The sequence below is a fragment of the Lontra canadensis genome, unplaced genomic scaffold (assembly GCF_010015895.1).
Source record: "Lontra canadensis isolate GAN:19392208 unplaced genomic scaffold, GSC_riverotter_1.0 scaffold52, whole genome shotgun sequence".
NCBI lineage: Eukaryota > Metazoa > Chordata > Mammalia > Carnivora > Mustelidae > Lontra > Lontra canadensis.
The window spans coordinates 12,153,707-12,172,219 of record NW_022631046.1 but is presented as its reverse complement, the minus strand read 5'-3'; the positions used below and the strand labels follow the sequence as shown (position 1 = coordinate 12,172,219).

The 18,513-nt window shown below is 38.0% G+C and overlaps 1 long non-coding RNA gene across 1 annotated transcript in view; it reads left to right on the top strand.

Annotated features, from left to right (window-relative positions):
• The window catches only part of LOC116877507, a 127,132-nt gene extending 109,472 nt beyond the window's left edge, over positions 1-17,660 (top strand). The window contains exons 2-4 of the long non-coding RNA XR_004384657.1: positions 10,273-10,316; positions 12,287-12,388; positions 17,317-17,660. This is a non-coding gene — a long non-coding RNA (uncharacterized LOC116877507). The remainder of the gene's footprint in view (positions 1-10,272; positions 10,317-12,286; positions 12,389-17,316) is intronic.
• The last annotated feature ends 853 nt before the right edge of the window (positions 17,661-18,513 follow it).

The window sequence follows — 18,513 nt, the reverse complement described above, 5'->3', positions numbered from 1 at the left end:
AATTGAAACCTAATTAAAAAACACCCTGGGGTAAACTCTTGGGGATGGGTCTTTGTTGCACTCCACCTCCAGTTTCTAGCTCACTTTTAGCATAGTCATGCTTCCTTAGACACTTAATATGTTAATTCTTTCAGAAATAGTTATATGTTAAATACAGAGACGGGGCAACATATATGAAAATGACTGAATTTCTAATGGTGAAATTTTGGAGAATATTTTTATCTCTGAGAGATAAACAGATCATATACACCCATGTTCTTTCAAATGCAGTCATACGGTTAGATGCTTGACGATGTATCCCCAGTCACTGCTGCCTTTTATGCTACAACTGACATTATTTACCCTTCTAGTCTGAGACCTTGCTGACTTGTTTCTGACCAGAGTTCTTACAGCAGTGAGCTCCATGTTGCAAAGAGGAAGAGCCTGAGCTAAGGAGATTGTTGAATAGTTATTTCAAAATTCTAACCCACTGAGGTTTACCTTACTGGCCAAAGTAGTATATATTTTGATTACTTTATAAAGGCTAGATATGCCTTTGTTTATTTTGATTGGTCAGAGATTTTCTTATTTGCTTAGATCAGAATTTCCCATATTTTAGGCCTCAGATCAGGTCCAGTTCATGGAAAACTAGCATGGATTCTCAAAGCAAACCTAAATTTGAAAGGAGAAAGAAAGGAAGGAAGGAAAGAAGGGAAAGAGAGAAAAAGAGTGAAAGAGAGAAAGAGAAAGAAAGAGAACTCTGTGTCGTCCCAGATTTTTGTCTGGCCTCCCAAAAGTGGGATACAGCTTCCTCAGGTCCCTGCTGAAGAGGCAGAAGCTGAAAACAAACATTTATGACGTCTCACAGGGGCAGTGTCCACTCCTTCCAGATCCAGTAGGCCCAGGCTCAGAGCTAGATCTGCTTCAGACAGACAGGCACTGCCCCTGTCCTGAAATTGGCCCACACTCAGACACATAATCTTCTACCAGTTACATCTCTTTGACCTTTGTACACATGGCAGAGTTTTCAATAAGTGCATGTGACAGCTTCCGGCTTAGAGGCTGTTGGGCGAGCAGAGCTTCTCCAGTTCCCTTGTGAGAGATTTAATGATGTGGTGGTGATGATTGTCTCCTGTGGAGAATGGAGACTACCAGTTATTGGAAGACCTGAGATGCTTTTGTATAATTTGCATGTCACCCAGGTCTGATACCCAAATTCTGGCCTAATTCCTTATTACTATACCAGAGCTGTTTTTCCTCTCAAGCATCATACATGTACAGTATATTAATCAGGAAATGGAACCAACAGGAGATCTACATCTGCATCTCTACGTATCTATATGTATATCTGTATTGGTATCTCTATTTATTAAAAGGATTGGATTATGTAGTAATGGTGGCCCACAGTCTGCCATAAGCTGGAGGCCCAGGAAAGCCAGGGGTGTAGTTTGGAGTCTGGGAGCTGGGGAGCTGATGGAGTAGATTCCAGGCCAAGTTTGAAGGCATGTTGAGGGCAAGAGATCTGTGGACCAGCTCATATAGTTGGGCAAAAAGAGAGAGAGTCTATCTAACTTCCTTCTGCCTTCTTGTTCTATTTGGGCCTTCAACAGATTGGGTGATGCCCATTCATGCTAAGGAGAGCCATCTGCTTTACTCAACCCAGCACCAATTCCAATGCTTATCTCTTCTTTAGATGCAAATTATCTCCCACATTCTGAAGCAGAGATGTAAACAGATACAATTCCTAATCATCTTCCCCGTTCTATTTTGTACCCTTCCCCCAAATATACACAGGTGCACAAGGTTTGGGGTATGCTGACTCTCTTTAATGTTCCCACACTTTTGTTTCCTTTATGCTTTCAATATGATGTATATTTGGGGTGTGTGTGTGTGTGTGTGTGTGTGTGTGTGTGTGTGTGTGTTTGGTGGTTTAGGGTGGGTGGGAGAGAACGGGTGGTTTAGGGAGCCTGAGCTAGATAACAAAAAAGGTTTTTCTTTGTTTAGTAAAGAATATATCTGTTCTTTATTATACATATGTACACACACATAATCTATCTCTCCCTCCCTCTCTCTTTCTCTCTTTCTCATTTATTCATTCTCTTTCTCATTTATTCATCCATTTATCTGATTTTGGTGTCCAGATAGTATGTATATTACTGACCCTTGCCTAACTATAGTTTCATTTGGGAAACCCTAACTTAGATCTGACAAAAATACTTCTAGAAGTCACAAAATTCTGACTATCCACCAGTCACCAGTGAGGCAAGAATCAGTTCTGATGATCTCATTCATCTATCAAATGTTAATTTAGATCTTGTAAGATAGATGTGTTAGCTTTCTTACTACCCATTTCAAACTCATTTCCATTGCCTCTTTCTACAGAAGTTGCAAAGCTAAATACTTAGATAGACAAACCCAAAGCTATGGATGGCCATATAACACTGTTCTGGCCAATGAAACCTAAGCAGGAAATATTGCTTGAGATTTCAGAAAAGGTCTTTGCTTTCTTGATAAAATACATAGTACCATCTGCCTTTATTCTATATCCTGTCTTCCTCTATCGTGCCTGGAATAAAGATGTGATGTCTGGAGCTCCAGCAGCCACAACATGATCATGAAGTAAGACCAAGAGAATTAGTGACCATGGCCCTAATGTCCTTCACCTAATGAATCCACACAAGAAATTGCCTCTCAGATTTCCCATATAAGCCCAGACAGTTGGGTTTTCTAAGACTCAGAACGATATACAATTCCTGACTGATATAAGTAGACACTGGAAACATAGTGGAAAGAGGACAGGATGGTCTCTGGCCTATGATTTTGTGAGCAAGACAAGTCTATAGAAGTTGAGGTCATTAAGCGGTATCCTCCATAGACATGCTTTGTAAGCTCAGGGCTCATTTCCTGCCTAAGAAATCTGGAGCACAGAGACCAATGAAACACATTTCTGGCTATTAATGCAGAATCAGTGGCAACTCCAGTGTTAATCCTGCAAGCTGGAAATAAATTATGCTATGTCTCCACCAGACTGAATCTTTATTAAAACAGCATTAATACCTATTTATATTTTTCTATCAATATTTCATAAATTTGAAGAGAAACAACTTGAAAGAATTCAGATGATTTTTTTCTCCTTGTGTGCTTTCAGAGCATCAATTATTGCTGTGGGGGCACCTTCAGCATTGCCTAAAGCTGCAGTAAATTCCCTAGTTCTAGCTTTGAAGATTTTAGAAATGCTAATAGTAGAATGTGTATGAATTATTACTCTTGTTCTAACACAGTGATACTCTCCTGAAGAGTAAACAAAATCCTCGTTCAATTTAAGAATGGATGATAATTTTTTTTGGCTTCAGTTAGAGGAGGTGTGAGTGGAGGGTGGGAGGGATGTGTGAACTTAATTGTTTTAAATTCAGTGTCTCATTGAAGAATATAGATAGGTCAAAGAAGATTGTTAGTATAATATCTTTACTTTTTTTTCTAAATATTTCACATTTTCTTACTCATACGATTCTTATGAATATATTGTTTGGCTTGTAGGTTAAATATAACTATTTCCATTTTGCAGCTGGGGAGATCAAGGCACATAGTATTTCTTCTTGATGGGCTTCTCAGTGTTCCAGGAAGACAAAACTCCCTACTCACAATTGGTATAAAAATGGTGATCTATTGGTTGCCTGGGTGGCTCAGTCAGTTAAGTGTCTGCCTTTGGCTCAGTCATGATCCTAGGGTCCTGGAATTGAGTCCCACATCAGGCTCCTTGCTCAGCGGAGAGCTTGCTTCTCCCTCTGCCTGCTGTTCCTCCTGCTTGTGCTCTCTCTGACAAATAAATAAATAAAACCTTAGAAAAAATGGTGATCTATTGGTCATATCTGTTACTTTGTAGTCCTTCAGGCTTGGTAACTATACACATAACAAAACAAAACTTGACCAACTTCTACTTGTGAAAACAACAACAACCAAAGAATGGAAATATTTGTTAACCTATTTATATTTAATCTGAATTGAACCAGGAAGGTAAAGAGGGAATGAAGAAGGGAGAAAAGAGGGTCAGAAATAGCAGCTATTGAATATTTGTTGTAGGCTGGGAAGGTGTGGGAGATATGATATATATCACCTCAGAGACTCTGGGTAAGAACCTCGTGGGAGGTGCATTATTCACACCTTCCAGGTGGAGAGGGAGGCTTGGAGAGGTTAATTACTTGTCCAAGATCATACAGGTAGTATATCATGGAAGAATGATCATACTGAGGCATCTGACTTTAGGGTTTATTAGTTTGTATCTCTCTAAGATTTTGTTTCTTTCATCTAAATTACCTAATTTATTGAATACAGTTGTTCATACTATTCCCTTCTAATCCTTTAAATTTACCTAAGTTTGGTAGTAATGCTCCTTGTTTCATTTCTGTGTCAAGTAATGCGAGTCTTCTCTCTTTTTCTTGATCAGTCTGGTTAAATGATTGTCAATTTTGTTGATCTTTTCAAATAATCAACTTTTGGTTTTGTCAGTTTTCACTATTTTTTTTTATTCTCTATTTCTTTTATTTCTGTTCCAGTCTTTATTATTTCCTTTCTTCTACTTGCTTCAGATTTAGGTTGCTCTTCTTGTTTTCAGTGTCCTTGGGTAGAAGGTTAGATTATTGATTTGACATCTTCCTTTTTTTAAAGTATAGACATTTATTATAATTTCCTTCCAAATACTGCTGTAGTACACATTTTCCCCCAAGTACTGGTTTAATTGTATCCTATAAATTTTGCTATATTCTTTTTGTTTTGTTTTGTTCTGTTTTGTTTTCATCATCTCAAAGTATTTTCTAATTTTGCTTGCAATTTCTTCTTTGACCTGTTGGTAACTTAGACGTGTCTTATTTCATTTCTACATATTTGTGAATTTCTCAAATTTTTTTCTGTTATTGAATTCTAACTTCATTGCATTGTGGTTTGAGAATAGTCTTGGTATGCTTTTAATCTTTTTATTTTTAATGAGTTTTTTCCTTTAATGATCTAGCATATGGTCTGTACTTGTGAATGGTCCGTGTGTGCTTCAGAAGAATGTGTATTTTCCTTTTGTTGGGTGGAATGTTCTATTGTTTTAGGTCTAGTTGATTTATAGTGTCATGAATTTTTCTATAGATTTGTTGATCTTCTGCCTGATTGTTGTATCCACTAATGAAAAAGCAATATAGAAGATTACAATCAGTATAATTGAATTGTCTATTTCTCCCTTCAGTCAGTCACTTTTTGCTTGTTTATTTTGGAGACATTCTTGTTAGGTGCATATATGTTTATAAGTGCTATATCTTACTGGTGGATAGATCCATTTATTATTATAAAGTGATTATCCTTATCTCTAGTACCATATTTTTGTTTTAAAGTCAATTTTGTCTGGTATTCGTATACTCATTCTGGCTCTCTTATGGTTGCTGTTTTCATGATACAACTTCCATTGAAATGAGCTGGAGTGTGAGGTGATGGAGTGGGTCATGGCTCAAGTGCCACTGAGTCTTGGTATTCTTATCAAGACTGATTAGATTTTCTTGAGTGAATGTTTTTCCATTTGTTATATGCCACTAGACAATTTACAGAGACCTTAAATCATTTAAAAAATAAACTTCACCAGTTATGGTTCTGTTGGGGAGCTGACCCATAGAGATATTCATACTACTATTGTTAGGAGTTCTTTTCAAACTTGATTTTAATCTCATCTCCTTCTTACCATCCCAATCACACCTTTCCTTTCAGATTCAACTGGAATTTAAAAGACCTGAAGTGAGGAAAAATATGGAATCTGCTTTTTCATGCCTCTTCCCATTTCTTTTTCTAGGCCTGGGAGAAAGGATTAAGGAAGTGGATGAATGTATATTTATCTTTTTTTTTTTTAAAAGATTTTATTTATTTATTTGACAGAGAGAGAGATCACAAGTAGGCAGAGAGGCAGTCAGAGAGAGAGGAGGAAGCAGGCTCCCTGCTGAGCAGAGAGCCCAATGCGGGCCTCGATCCCAGGACCCTGGGACCATGACCTGAGCTGAAGGCAGAGGCTTTAACCCACTGAGCCACCCAGGCGCCCTATATTTATCTTTTTAAAATAACTATGTGGTTATCTTATTATCTTTTAATAAGTTCTTTCAATTTCCCTAACTGAAGGAAATGGTCATTTTGTGTCCTCCATGTATGAGTATCCAATCCTTGCTTTTTCACTGGGTGTGTATGTGTGTGTGAATTTTGTGGAGGGGTCCACAGATCCTCCCTCCTGCATGCTCATCTGAAATAGTAGGCTAATATCTCATGGGTTAGTGCTCTTTCGTCTGTACTCCAGAAGGTTTCCAAATTGGTCTCAGGAGACCACACACTCTATGCAGCAGAGGGATGGGGATCTTTCTAGGACTGAGTGGAATACAAATGCCCTGTTTCCAAGGATCCACCTTACTTGAGTTCTCCCTTTTGATGGGGCCTCATTATTGGCTTTTTGATAGGGGTCCCAAAGTTTTAAGGAGAACTTGGTTTTAATTTAGTACTAGAATCTAGAAGATTTTAATGGTGCAGAATTAAATCAAGTCTAATTCTTAAAATCAGTAACAAAGAAAAGATAGGTATGGTATAATATAAATGATGACTTTAGTATCAATTTAACAAAGATGAAAACTATATTCCCATTATTGAAATGTTACTTAACCATTCAAGTATAACTCTCAAATTCGCTATAATATATAAACTATCTTATCTTCCCTTACTTGGGGGAGGGTCAGCCTTTTTGTTCTATTCAAGCTTTCAACTGATTGGATGAGGACTGCTCACATTAGGGAGGGCAATCTACTTCACTCCATCTACTGATTTAAATGTTACTCTCATCCAAAAACACCCCCACAACGACACCCAGCATAATATTTAATCAAATAGCTAGGTGCTTTGTGGACCAGTCAAGTTAATACATGAAATTAACCATCACACTCCCTCCTTCCCTTCTTCCCGCATCTTCTGGGCTGTAGTTACCCAGAGCTGAGCTTCTGTTGCACTGAGCTGGGTGTAGAGTGAATGAGCAGGTTGTAGCTCAAATGCTATGGATTCTTGCTGCTTTTACCAGAATTTATTAAATTTCTTTCCTTCTTTCTTTCTTTCTTTCTTTCTTTCTTTCTTTCTTTCTTTCTTTCTTTTAAAGATTTATTTATTTATTTGAGAGAGAGAGCCAGGGGAGGGGAAGAAGCAGAGGGAGAGAGAGAACCCCAAGCAGACTCTCCACTGAGAATGGAGCCCAACATCGGGCTCAATGGGGCTTGATCTCAAAACCCCGAGATCCTGACCTGAGCTGAAATCAAGATCTGGACACTTAACCAACTGAGCCACCAGATGCCCCCCAAAATTAAATTTTTCTTGAATAAATGTTTCCCAATTTACTATAAGCCATTAGGAAAACTTTAATTCATTGGGTAAAATGGAACTCATTCTCCCCATTCCTTCTTTCATTTCCTCCCTTCTTGCCGGAATTCCTTCTTTTCCCCACTCACTTCTTTCTTCTTACCGTCCTTTTCTTTTTTTCTTCCAACACACGTTTATTAGAGCCTCTAGTCCTACCTATCATAGTCATATTAAGAAGAAAGTAATTTATACAATGATCCTTGTTTATCAAACTCTTTGGGAAAATAACTTGCAAAGATTGGAGATCTAAGAACTCTGAATGTGGGAACTGAATACCAGCTCTTCTATTCCCAGGGGGAAGTGTGGCTTGGGAAAGAGGTTAACAATGGGAAGGGCCAGACAAGGTTTGTCTGTTTATAATGGAAGGTTCACCTCAAAAGTCATCTGTATTCTGTGACTTAGAGGAAAATACTTCACCAGAAATTATGCATTTATTGGTTTCAGTGTTCTGGATTTGGTCTTGATTTCAAGACTTTAATTATTTTTAATTAATATACATGACTTACACTGTTGTCTTTTCTTTTTAATGAATTTAAATATTGGCCTAAACCAGTAATAAAAAATGTAGTGATATAGTTATTGTCCTCTGCAAAAAGTGAGTTTTTGTTTTTGATATAACCTTATTGAGTATTTTTATGCTTAGATGTAAATGAAATTTAATTTTAGCGATATTTACATTATATATCTTAAAGTAGTGTTTTGTTTAGATTTTCCCTAAATTATTTGTGCTGCTACATCAGAAAATTGAATAATGATTTCATAATTTTCTTTATTAAAAATAGCTGAAGCAGTTGTTTTGAAGCTAGTGGTACATGAACCATCTCTAATTCAACATGTTAATCATGGATGCTTGGGGGCAATATTTTGGAATCAAAGTATTAAGAATAATTATTATCTCCTCAAACAATACGCATTTATTTTGTGTGTGTGCATGTGTATTTTTGTTCAACTTAAAAATGGAGATTAAATGTCGCTTATGTCCAAGGACCTGTACCAGAGACACAAAGTCCTCCATCAATTTTCAGACTACTTGGAGAGTGGGGGACATAAAACTGAGATGGTAGGATATCTAAGAAAGTTCCTTCTGAGGTTGGAGAAGAGAGTAGCAATTTGTTTCAGGGTCCAGAAAATGCGCAGGGGAAGTGATTTTGAACTTTGTAACATATACACTTTAAGTTGAAATTAGTTGCTTCTGCTTCCATATTCTTTGTTTCTTCGTTATTGTATTTTTTTCATTCAATTTTGGCGTACTTCATTACTTGTATCTATTTATCTGACTAGTTTTAAAGCTTCTTGAGGACAGGGACCATGTCATAATCATATTTGCTCCAAATACTTGCTATTCCTTTGTATCCTTTCATTGAATTGCCATGGTAGTGGCTAAGCAAATGTTTTTCTAATTAAATTTGGCATTATTATGAAGAGAAAATTATGCAGAAGCTCAGAGCTCTAGTCTATATTAGTCAAAATACCTTTGATAAGAGGGTTTAAGATTAGCAGATAAATACTATGGAAGTGACTTATACTTTCCTCTGAAAAGCAGTCAGGGCCCAAATAGACATAAGTTCAGAAGCTGTAAAAATATTTTTGAGAATAAAGGAGGATATGGCAGGACATACTTGTTTATAGACACATAGGAGAGAAAAGGTAAGTGGTGCTTGTTAAAATTATATAATGACTGGAGGTCTTAATTTGTACCTATGAGTATAGATGTATTTTAGCTTTTGCTGAGGATTAACTGTAGTGCTTACCAACTATGCAAGACTGTTGTATAAGATATGAAGAGGTAAAGAAGACTTGGTTTCTGCCCTCAAGCAGCTTTTCAAAATGTAGTTGCAACAGAAACATTATCAGCATTGTTTCTCTTGCTTCTGCTTTCCCTATTTTTTATAAGTAGGGCTGTTGATTCTTCCCACCCAGCACCAGCTATTTCCTGATTCTAAAGCTAACCTTTTTTTTTTTTTTTTAAGATTCTATTTATTTATTTGACAGAGAGAGACACAGCAAGAGAGGGAACACAGCAGGGGAAGTGGTGGGAGAGGGAGAAGCAGGCTTCCTGCCGAGCAGGGAGGAAGCCTGTAGCTCCCTGCTCGGCGGGAAGCCTGATGCAAGGGCTCAGTCCCAGGACCCTGGGATCATGACCCGAACCAAAGGCTGATGCCCAATGACTGAGCCCCCAGGTACCCCCTAAAGCTAATCTTGAGTGAGAAAGACATATAGCCTAATTTTCACTATTTAGGAGGACTTGAAAATGAGTCTCACCCTAGACCTGGGATCCAGGACTCAGTCCAGCCATGGGCGCGGGCTCCATTTCTTCCTTGAATCTTGTCCTTAACAGTTAGACTCAGGCTAACGACTATTTTGTTGTCACATGGTTAGATTATATATTATTTGCTACTCTCTCTTTTACCTGGTCTGGTAACTTTGTTCCCTCAAGCTTCTGCCTTAGCCACAAGAGTGTCAGCAATATATCTCTCTGCCTATTTCCACTGACTGGCCCCAAATACCAGCCTGTTTGGGTCCTTCGAGTCTCTTTCTGTGAGGGCTGGGCACCATCCTGGTATAATAGACTGCAGGCCCCAACTCTGTGGGAAATGGGAAAATCTCCCAGGACTGCCATTACTGATTACTGTCCTTTTCATTTCCCGAGACTCTCTGCTCTCCCTCTTTTGGAATTGGCCATTTCTGCGTACTCTATCTGTAAGACCTGACTACCCAGGAGTAATGGTTTCCTGAATTGTCCCATGTTTGCTGTACCCCTGGATTCTAAGCCTTAGACTATCCAGCTCCCTTTCCCTGGGCCAGTCTTTATTGCTGGACCAGGTTCTGTGCTATTCCCACCTCCATTGTTACTTTACCTGGTTTCTCTCCTCTTCCTTCCAGTTCCACGTTTCTGAGAATCCTTCATACTTCAAGTTCAAGTCTGGGTAGGTATTGCTAAATTGATCTTCTTGTATTAAATGATGCTTCTAATTTAGGTAGAATAATTTTTCTTAGCAGATATGGATGGATACAGTTGTATACACACACACACGTATATATATTTCTTAGCAGATATGGAGATAACAAATAAATGAATGAATATATATATACACACATATGCAAATGCACACATTCATCCGTAATTCATCCTTTTAAATATTAACTTTGTGTCCAAGTGTTGATATTTCTTTTCATCCATCTATTCCTCCAACAGATATTTAGCAAGAAACTTCTGAATTTAAGCCATCTGTCTCAAATGATTATTGGTAAATTCAACCCATAGAGACACTCTGAAGATAAAACTCTACTCGCTTTAGAATTTCTAAGATGACCACATGAATTCCTTAACTTTTGTGCCATATAATTATGAGTGATAAATTCTATACCATGAATTTAACTTTAAGGCTAAGTATATTTTAATTTCAAGTAATAAAAATAGGATCTCAACTCTATTGTATGGGGTTTTAAAGCTATTATATATAAGATACTTTCCATATTTTATGAGGTAGGTTTTATCATTATCCACAATTTAAGATGTGAAATAAAAAAATGGAAGCTCAGAGAAAATTAAGTAACTTGCCCAAAGTCAATTGTCAGAAAGCAGTAGAAAGAGATGGTATACTTAGGTATTTCTAGGTCTATGTCCAGGTTCTTACTGTATCACCTCTTTAATATTTAATACAGAATAAAAACAACAGTTGAATTTTTACAGTCTGATCCTATTAGAATATCTTATTATATTTTCTTTAAAATGGTTGCTTTTTTATTCTTCCTGATAAGCCTCATTACACAGAAACATTATACGGTCATATCCAACTCCCACCAAGCCCCGAGCATTTGTCTAGCATTTAAATGGTTAGGATACAGCTAAAGAAAGGGGTTTGATCAGTAAGGGGAAAATGCATGGCTTCCCTTCTGCTCAGGAACTTCACTTATGGTCCAGTATCTTAGCCCTTCATTTAAATTTTAAAGCTTTGAAGTTCTACCAAATTCTAACCGAGTTTCTCAGCCCATGGCAGAAAGAGAGGATATGAAGGCAAAAAACTGCCAGAAATAATAGCTGCTGTGTTTTGATGAGAGAAGGGGTGGGAAAACTACAAAAGTGGGCAAAGGGACTAAATAAACTAGGAAATTTAAAGACCCTTTATTGTGAGACACTAGACACACCCGCCTTAAAAAGGCATTGTATGATAATTGCCTATTTACAACCACTTTGAAGGTTGCTGGGATGTAGGGACACACATAATAATTTTGGGAACCACGCAAAAGATTAAAATATATTACAATTCTTTCTCTTGGAAGGCAAGAAAGTTTGTACAACATATGAAAGCGCTAAAATCCAAAATAGTTTTAGGACTTTAAGGAATAAACTTCCATTTTCTGAAAAATTGCACCCCTTTGGAATATGTATACCACAGCTACTCCTTTTTTTTTTTTAATTAATTTTTTTTTTGAGTGTTCCAAAATTCATTGCTTAGGCACCACACCCAGTGCTCCTTGCAATACCTGCTACTTCTTGGCCTCTCTGTGACCTTAGGAAAGTCATTCAATTCCTCAGAGACTGTTCCTTCCTCTATAAAATGAGGCTAATAATAATAACAATGGGTTAGTTGTGAGGATTAAATTAGATCAAGGGCAAACACAGCTCCCAACGTATGGTAAGTCCCTAAAAAAGACTTTGCAATTTTTTGTAGGTTCTCTCCATTTGCATTTTGCATTTACTTGGATCCATGGATTTAGGTTTTTGCATTTTAGAGCTTAAGAAAATTCATCTGCAGAGTTGTGTTTATTAGAGTTTGCTTGCAGTATCTTGAGATCCATCTTTGCCTGAGTTTCTCATTACTTTTAACAATTACAGGAGACTCAATTATATTTCTCATCTTTTTTTTCTTTTTGTTGCCCAATCACTCCATAGGAACCACATGGCAGCCACGATCTAGTTTAAAGTACAGTAGATCAGCCTCTGGAGACCCAGATTTCATTCTGTCTCTGCCTATAACTCACTGTGTGAACTCAGGTAAGCAACTTAACTTCTCTGGGCTTTCTGAGTCTGAATTTCTCACTGATATTCCTATTGCCTTCTCTTACAGCATTTTCTATCAGTCTTTGGAAATATTTAAATGCTTTCTTTGAATAAATTTAAATATATGCATAGTACAGTGTTTAAGTACACAGACTCTGGGGTCAGTCTGACTAGCTCCCACACATACTAGCACTGGGAAGGTAGGCAAATTATCTAACTTGCCTGTACCTAGCTCTACTTATTTGAGAAATGGGGATAAAAGGATCTACTTTGTACAGTTATTAGGAGGATTAAAAAATGGCTAACACACCTGTAGCATTTGAAATCATGCCTAGCACAGGGTATAAGCCCCATAAGGGATATGGAGATGAATACATCTTTAAAGAGCCTGCAGTTTACTGGAGGAGATTAAGACATATACCAAATAACAAGGAAGAGTATAATACATATTCCACAGAGAAGAAATTTTAGAACCTGATGGAACACAGAGGAAGGAATGATTAATTCCTACTGAAAGGACCAAGGATGGTCTCATGAATTAGGTCAATATCATCCAGGGCAGGAGGAGTGAGCTGGCTATCAAGGGAAGGGTTTCTTGATAGAAGAAGTAAAAAGAGTAAGGGTGAAAAAAACTCAGAAAGTACCCGATGTGCAGCTCTTTTTAGCTGCAGTGTTGATGTTGAGTGAGGGTGTGTACTGAGAGATGAAACTATGAAAGTGACCTGGGATGAGATCAGTGAGGAGTTTGGTGCTTTGCTAAGGAGTAGGCGGTTGATGCTACCAGTATTAAGAAGCACTGAAGGTCATTGAAGCTGATATCATGCCACTAGTGAGCTAGGAAAAAGTCTCAGGTAGTTCCGTCAAGAAGAAGGTAGTGGAAAGAGAAACTAGAGTCAGATAGAACATTTAAGGGCCATTGGAATAAGAGATTGTAAGGGTCTAAATTGGGGAAGTGGTTGTTGGGGTAAAGAGAAGGGCTAGAATTGAGAGCTGGGAAGGTAGGTGCTATCTTATAAACTCTCCTACCTGCCCATCATTTCTTTTTACTCTCCACTCTAGTTCTTTCTGTCTATCCTCCCAGCTCCTCTGGCATTCTCTCTATGGTGATCTACCTGTGCTCAGTGGCCCACATGTATCTAATCACAGAAGGGCTCAAATGGCAAGCCCTCAGTGAACTAAGAAACCAGGAGCTTGTATTCCCACATGTTTAAGGGAGACGATGTTTGAGAAGCTGAAAATAATCACACAACAAATAGCTTTTGTTTATTTGGGGAGAGGCTTCCAAGCAATAATTAATCTAAAAGGCTTCCTTTACTTATAGGAACCCAACTACTGAAAGGTGCATTTAAACCTCTTCATTATATATCTGCCATGGATAGTGCATAGCAGGAGTTTTGTGTGTGCGGCGGGGGTAGATTTTATAATATAGCATTTGTGGTGTGGAGAACACTCTCATCATTGTCTGGGTTTGTGTCATAGCAAATAGGAAAGGGACCATTTAGATTGAAAGAAATAACTATTATAGACAGCACCTATGTGTTGCAGGGTAGATGTTCTCTCTACTTGAAAGAATGCCTTGTAAGCAATTGAAGGTCATGGGGATTCTTTTTAATTAGTTATACCTGGTTGGACAAAAGAAGGTGAAATTCAGGAATCTGTGCAAAATACAAATCAGAAACCAATCAGTGAATACTGTGACAGAATAACAAAAGGAGATCAGAACCAGGTAGAAACAAAGTTAACAATTTTAGAGTGACAATGATGCCCTGGTGAAAAGAGACTGTTAATGAATCCCAGAACCACAGTGTCGCAATTATTCTCCACTGACATATGTGAGTATGCACATGTATATCTACGTATCTATGTATCTATCTATGTATCTATCTAATCTATCTATATATGCATAGGTGTATATACATCATATAACACATAATATATATAAGTAAAAGATAATTCATTCAACAAGTGTTTGCTGAACACTTACTGTGTGCCAGACACTCTCCTAGGTACTACAGATAAAACAGCCGACAAAAACAGACCATATCCTAAAGAGCTTATATTTAGTAGGAGAGAGACAAGAAATACACATGAAGTCAGGTGATGATAGGTACTAAGAATAAAAAAGAGAACACATTAAGTGGAGAATGAGAGGTAGAGGGAAGGCTGTGTTTTGTTTATTATGTTAGGACAGCCTCCTTAGTAAGGCAAATATTTGAGGGGAGGCTTGCAGAGACCTGGGAAAGAAAAGTAGTCCAGTCAGAGGGGGGAAGTGATGAGCTCTGAGGAGATGTCTTGGTGTTATTGAGGAACAACAATGAGGCAGGGTAGTGGGAGGAGAGGGAGGGAGAAAGGAATGGTAGATGCGGTCAGAGGAGTAGCTAGGTCTTTCATGACCTCGTAGAGCATAGTAAAGACTTTGGATTTTACTCTGAGTGAGATGGAAGACTTCTAGAAGCTTATTATAATGCTAATCACATAGGGTTAATTTTACTACTTCCATCTAGTACTTTATGATCCCATATTTGCGTCTATACATTTCTAAAATTAGGCAGGTCGCCATCTAGCCCTCTTTTGTCCTGCTGGCTTCTTTCTCATCCATAGTGCTTCAGGAAAGGCAGCTCTGGATTCTGTTCCGGTGCCTGCCACTGAATCCTTGGATAGTTTCAGTAAGTTACCCTTCTTATTCAGTTCTCCTATCAAAAAAAAAAAAAAAAATCAGAATACTTTCACCAAACTCATGTTATTAAAGATTTAACAAGAAAAAAAGAAATAAAAAATGTCACAACTCATATTCCTCATCTTTACACAATTGCCAAAGGGCTTAGTATGCAGTAGGCACACAATAAAGGCTTGCAGCATTGAATTAGAAAGTTAAATGAGGGGATTTGTAAAATGTTCTCTTAGTTTCTTTAGTGCTATTTTACTCATTGAGCTCAAAGGTACTCTTTCTGGGGGTGTATGACTCTCATTATCCAGAAAGTTGAGTTATTTTTGTTTTCATAATGCTTCTCTAAGACTATTAAAGAGCTTATTTTACTTCTTAAATTAGAGAGTGAAAATGGTTCATTTTACTTAGATTTGTACTTTGCATGATGCTACAGATAACATATATTTAATTATCCATTCTACAAAATTTTGCTAACAATTTTAGAACAATTTTAAAGCTTTGCAGGATGTTCTGTATGATATTTGTGTGTGTGTGTGTGTACTTTGAGTCTAGCTTTTGTAGTAGATGTGTGCAAAAATGGTCAGAAATTCTTTTTCTTCCTATATGCATGTCCCTTTGATACATCTTTGCAATTCCCATTAAGAGCTGGTATCTATTTCTTTGTATCTTGAATCTGAACTTGGCTATGTGACTTGCTTTGCCAACAAAGCATTAGCACATGTGATACAAGTAAAGCCTGGAAAGTTCTATGCGTAAGACCCTCCCTTGCTGCTTCTGGGAACCCTGTGGCCACTGGGATGTCAAGAAACTAAGGCTTACCTGCTGGATGATGAGTCACATATGGCCAGTTGCCTCCTTTGCCTCTGCCAACAGCCAGCCACTACAAGACATGCCAGTGATGCTCTTGTCAGCTCACTGACACATGACTGAGCCTGACCAACAACAGACAGATCAGAAGTAAATCATCCCAGCTGAGCCAAATCCAAATTGCTAACCCACTGAATTGTAAGCAAATAAATGTTTCAAGTGCTAAGTTTGGGGCAGAAAAATCTAACAGAGATCATGTCCCTATTAATTGTTTATATTTTTGTGAAATGTATTTTCTCTTTGTTTCCTTTTCCTCCAAAACTCACTGTGGTAGAGACAACTGGTCCCCCAACATCCATTTTCTCTTGTTTTATTAGTAGACCTTTCCCCTTCCCCCACCTACCCACATTTGAGTTTTATCTGGGCTTACGGCTGTCCAGTTTGAGACTAATTAACCTGCCTTTTCTTGCAGCTAAGGTGTGGTCATGTGGCAAAATTATGGGCAATGTGACACAAATGGAAGAACATGTGCTAAGAAAGCTGCTTGCTGTCCGCTGCTCTCCCACCCTCTCATTTTTCCTTCCGGACTGGGATGTGGGGTAGCCTCAGACCAAGAGATGGAAGCCACAGGTTAAAGAGGGCAGATGTAACCCACTAGTTTTAGTCCTAGGATGACTTTGCAGATCATGCCTTCTTACCTGTCCTGGACCACTGCCTACCACTGGTCTGTTATGGGGAGAGAAAAAGAAACTATCTTCTTAAGTATGCCACTATATTTTTAGGTCTCTTCGTTATAGCAACTTGACTTTTACCCTAACTCATATATAACAAATACTCACCAGACACAAACACATAAACATACGCTGCCTACTATTTAGAACTCAGGAGCTCAGTTAGTGTTAGATTCATACACTTATTCAATAACAGTTACTGATTTCCTATTGTGTGTTAGGCACAGAGTTGCATAAATAATGGCCTTTTGGGGGAGAGGCAGGAGCTGATGAATAAGCAGGGATAGAAAAAAATAACAAAAAAAAGGAATTAAAGGTGAAGAGTACTGTAACAGGGGACTCTGTCAGGGGTGGTATCCAGAGAAAATGAAAGGATTTGGACGTCTTTTAAAAGTTTGCTGTGGTAGGATGAAACACACATCATGAAATGAGGCAACCATTCAATGCACCTGTACAATTACTTTCACAGACTTTGGAGGCCTCCTCTCACTTTTTTCTGGGTCACTGACCTTGAGCTGGGGTGGGAGTAGGGGGTGGCCACTGGCTTACTGTTTTCTCACTTCAGACTTCCAACACTGTCTTTTCAAAGGGTTTTGTGTGTTGGGTATAGGGGTGGCAGTAGGGACGGAGGTTAGGTTTAGAGGATTACTGACAATCCTGTAATAACTTTCGAAATAGCTTTTCAGATCAATTCCCATTCATTTCCCACTTTACAGAGAAAAGAGGACCAGGGAAGGATCAACAGTTATGAGAAAAACGAAGAGGAAAAAACTCCACTCACCACACCTGGAAATGGAAGATATCTCTTTGTTCCTGTGTCCCATTCCCCACCCTCACCACCATATCCTGTGGCTTATTTGTGTTTTCCTTCTATCATCCACAATGGCTTTTTAATTTTATATTGAGAGTACCCTAGGAAGAAGGCACTAAGTGAGAAATCACTGCAGAAGTTCAAGAAGAGAACATATATAATGTCTTGGATGTGAACTAAGAGATGCTAAGCCTGAAAAAGAATCTTGTCAAATTAGGTAGTCATGTCTACTTCATCTCATTGCACTAAATCTCCTGTCATGCTCATTTGCAATAGTGATATTTTTTCTCTTAAGTCATAATGGCCTTACTTTTGTTATGAATGCCTTGTCCATATGTGCCCTATGGTTTCAGAATACCTTTCATTTTCAAGTCGTAGGGGGTATGCCTTTATGCAAATCATTTATGCTCTATAAGCCTCAGTATTCTCCTTTGTAAAATGACTGGATAATCTATGAAATCTCCTTTGAATCCCAAATTCAACAATTTGAGTTCCCTTATAAACATATTGATTAAAGTCTGGTGACAACTGTAGCTATAATGACAACAGAATGACGAAGCGTATTAACATTAGCGTTAATGCAATAATCAGTTGTGTTTTATTCCATATGGCAATTTATTTCAACAATTAAGCCCTACTCCATCTGTTTTGGCATACACGTTTTTTTTTTTTTTTTTTTTTTTTTTTTTTTTTTTTTTTTTCAAATGGGTTCCTGAACTACATCTTTGGAAATAATTTTATGTTTTTGAAATATTGCTACCATCAATATATGATGACTGTGTGGAATCTTTCTGATTAAAAAAACAATCATGGATGCCAAATCCCATCTCATTTGACAGAGGGATTGTTTTGCTGTTTGACCTTATGGATACTTTTCATGGTCTAATCAATAGTCCCAGAAAAGGAAGGCAAATCTCAGGGTCGACATAGAGGGAATGCATGTGGGGTGCTAGTTTCTAGAAGAGGCAAAATAAGCCTCAGTGCTGTCAGCAGTAACTTTCTATTTTTTTTTGACCTGAGGATCCTGTTGGGACAGGACGTACCTCAATCTGTGATGGAGACAAGAAATATGGTACATCCCATACATCTGGCAGGGGTCCCT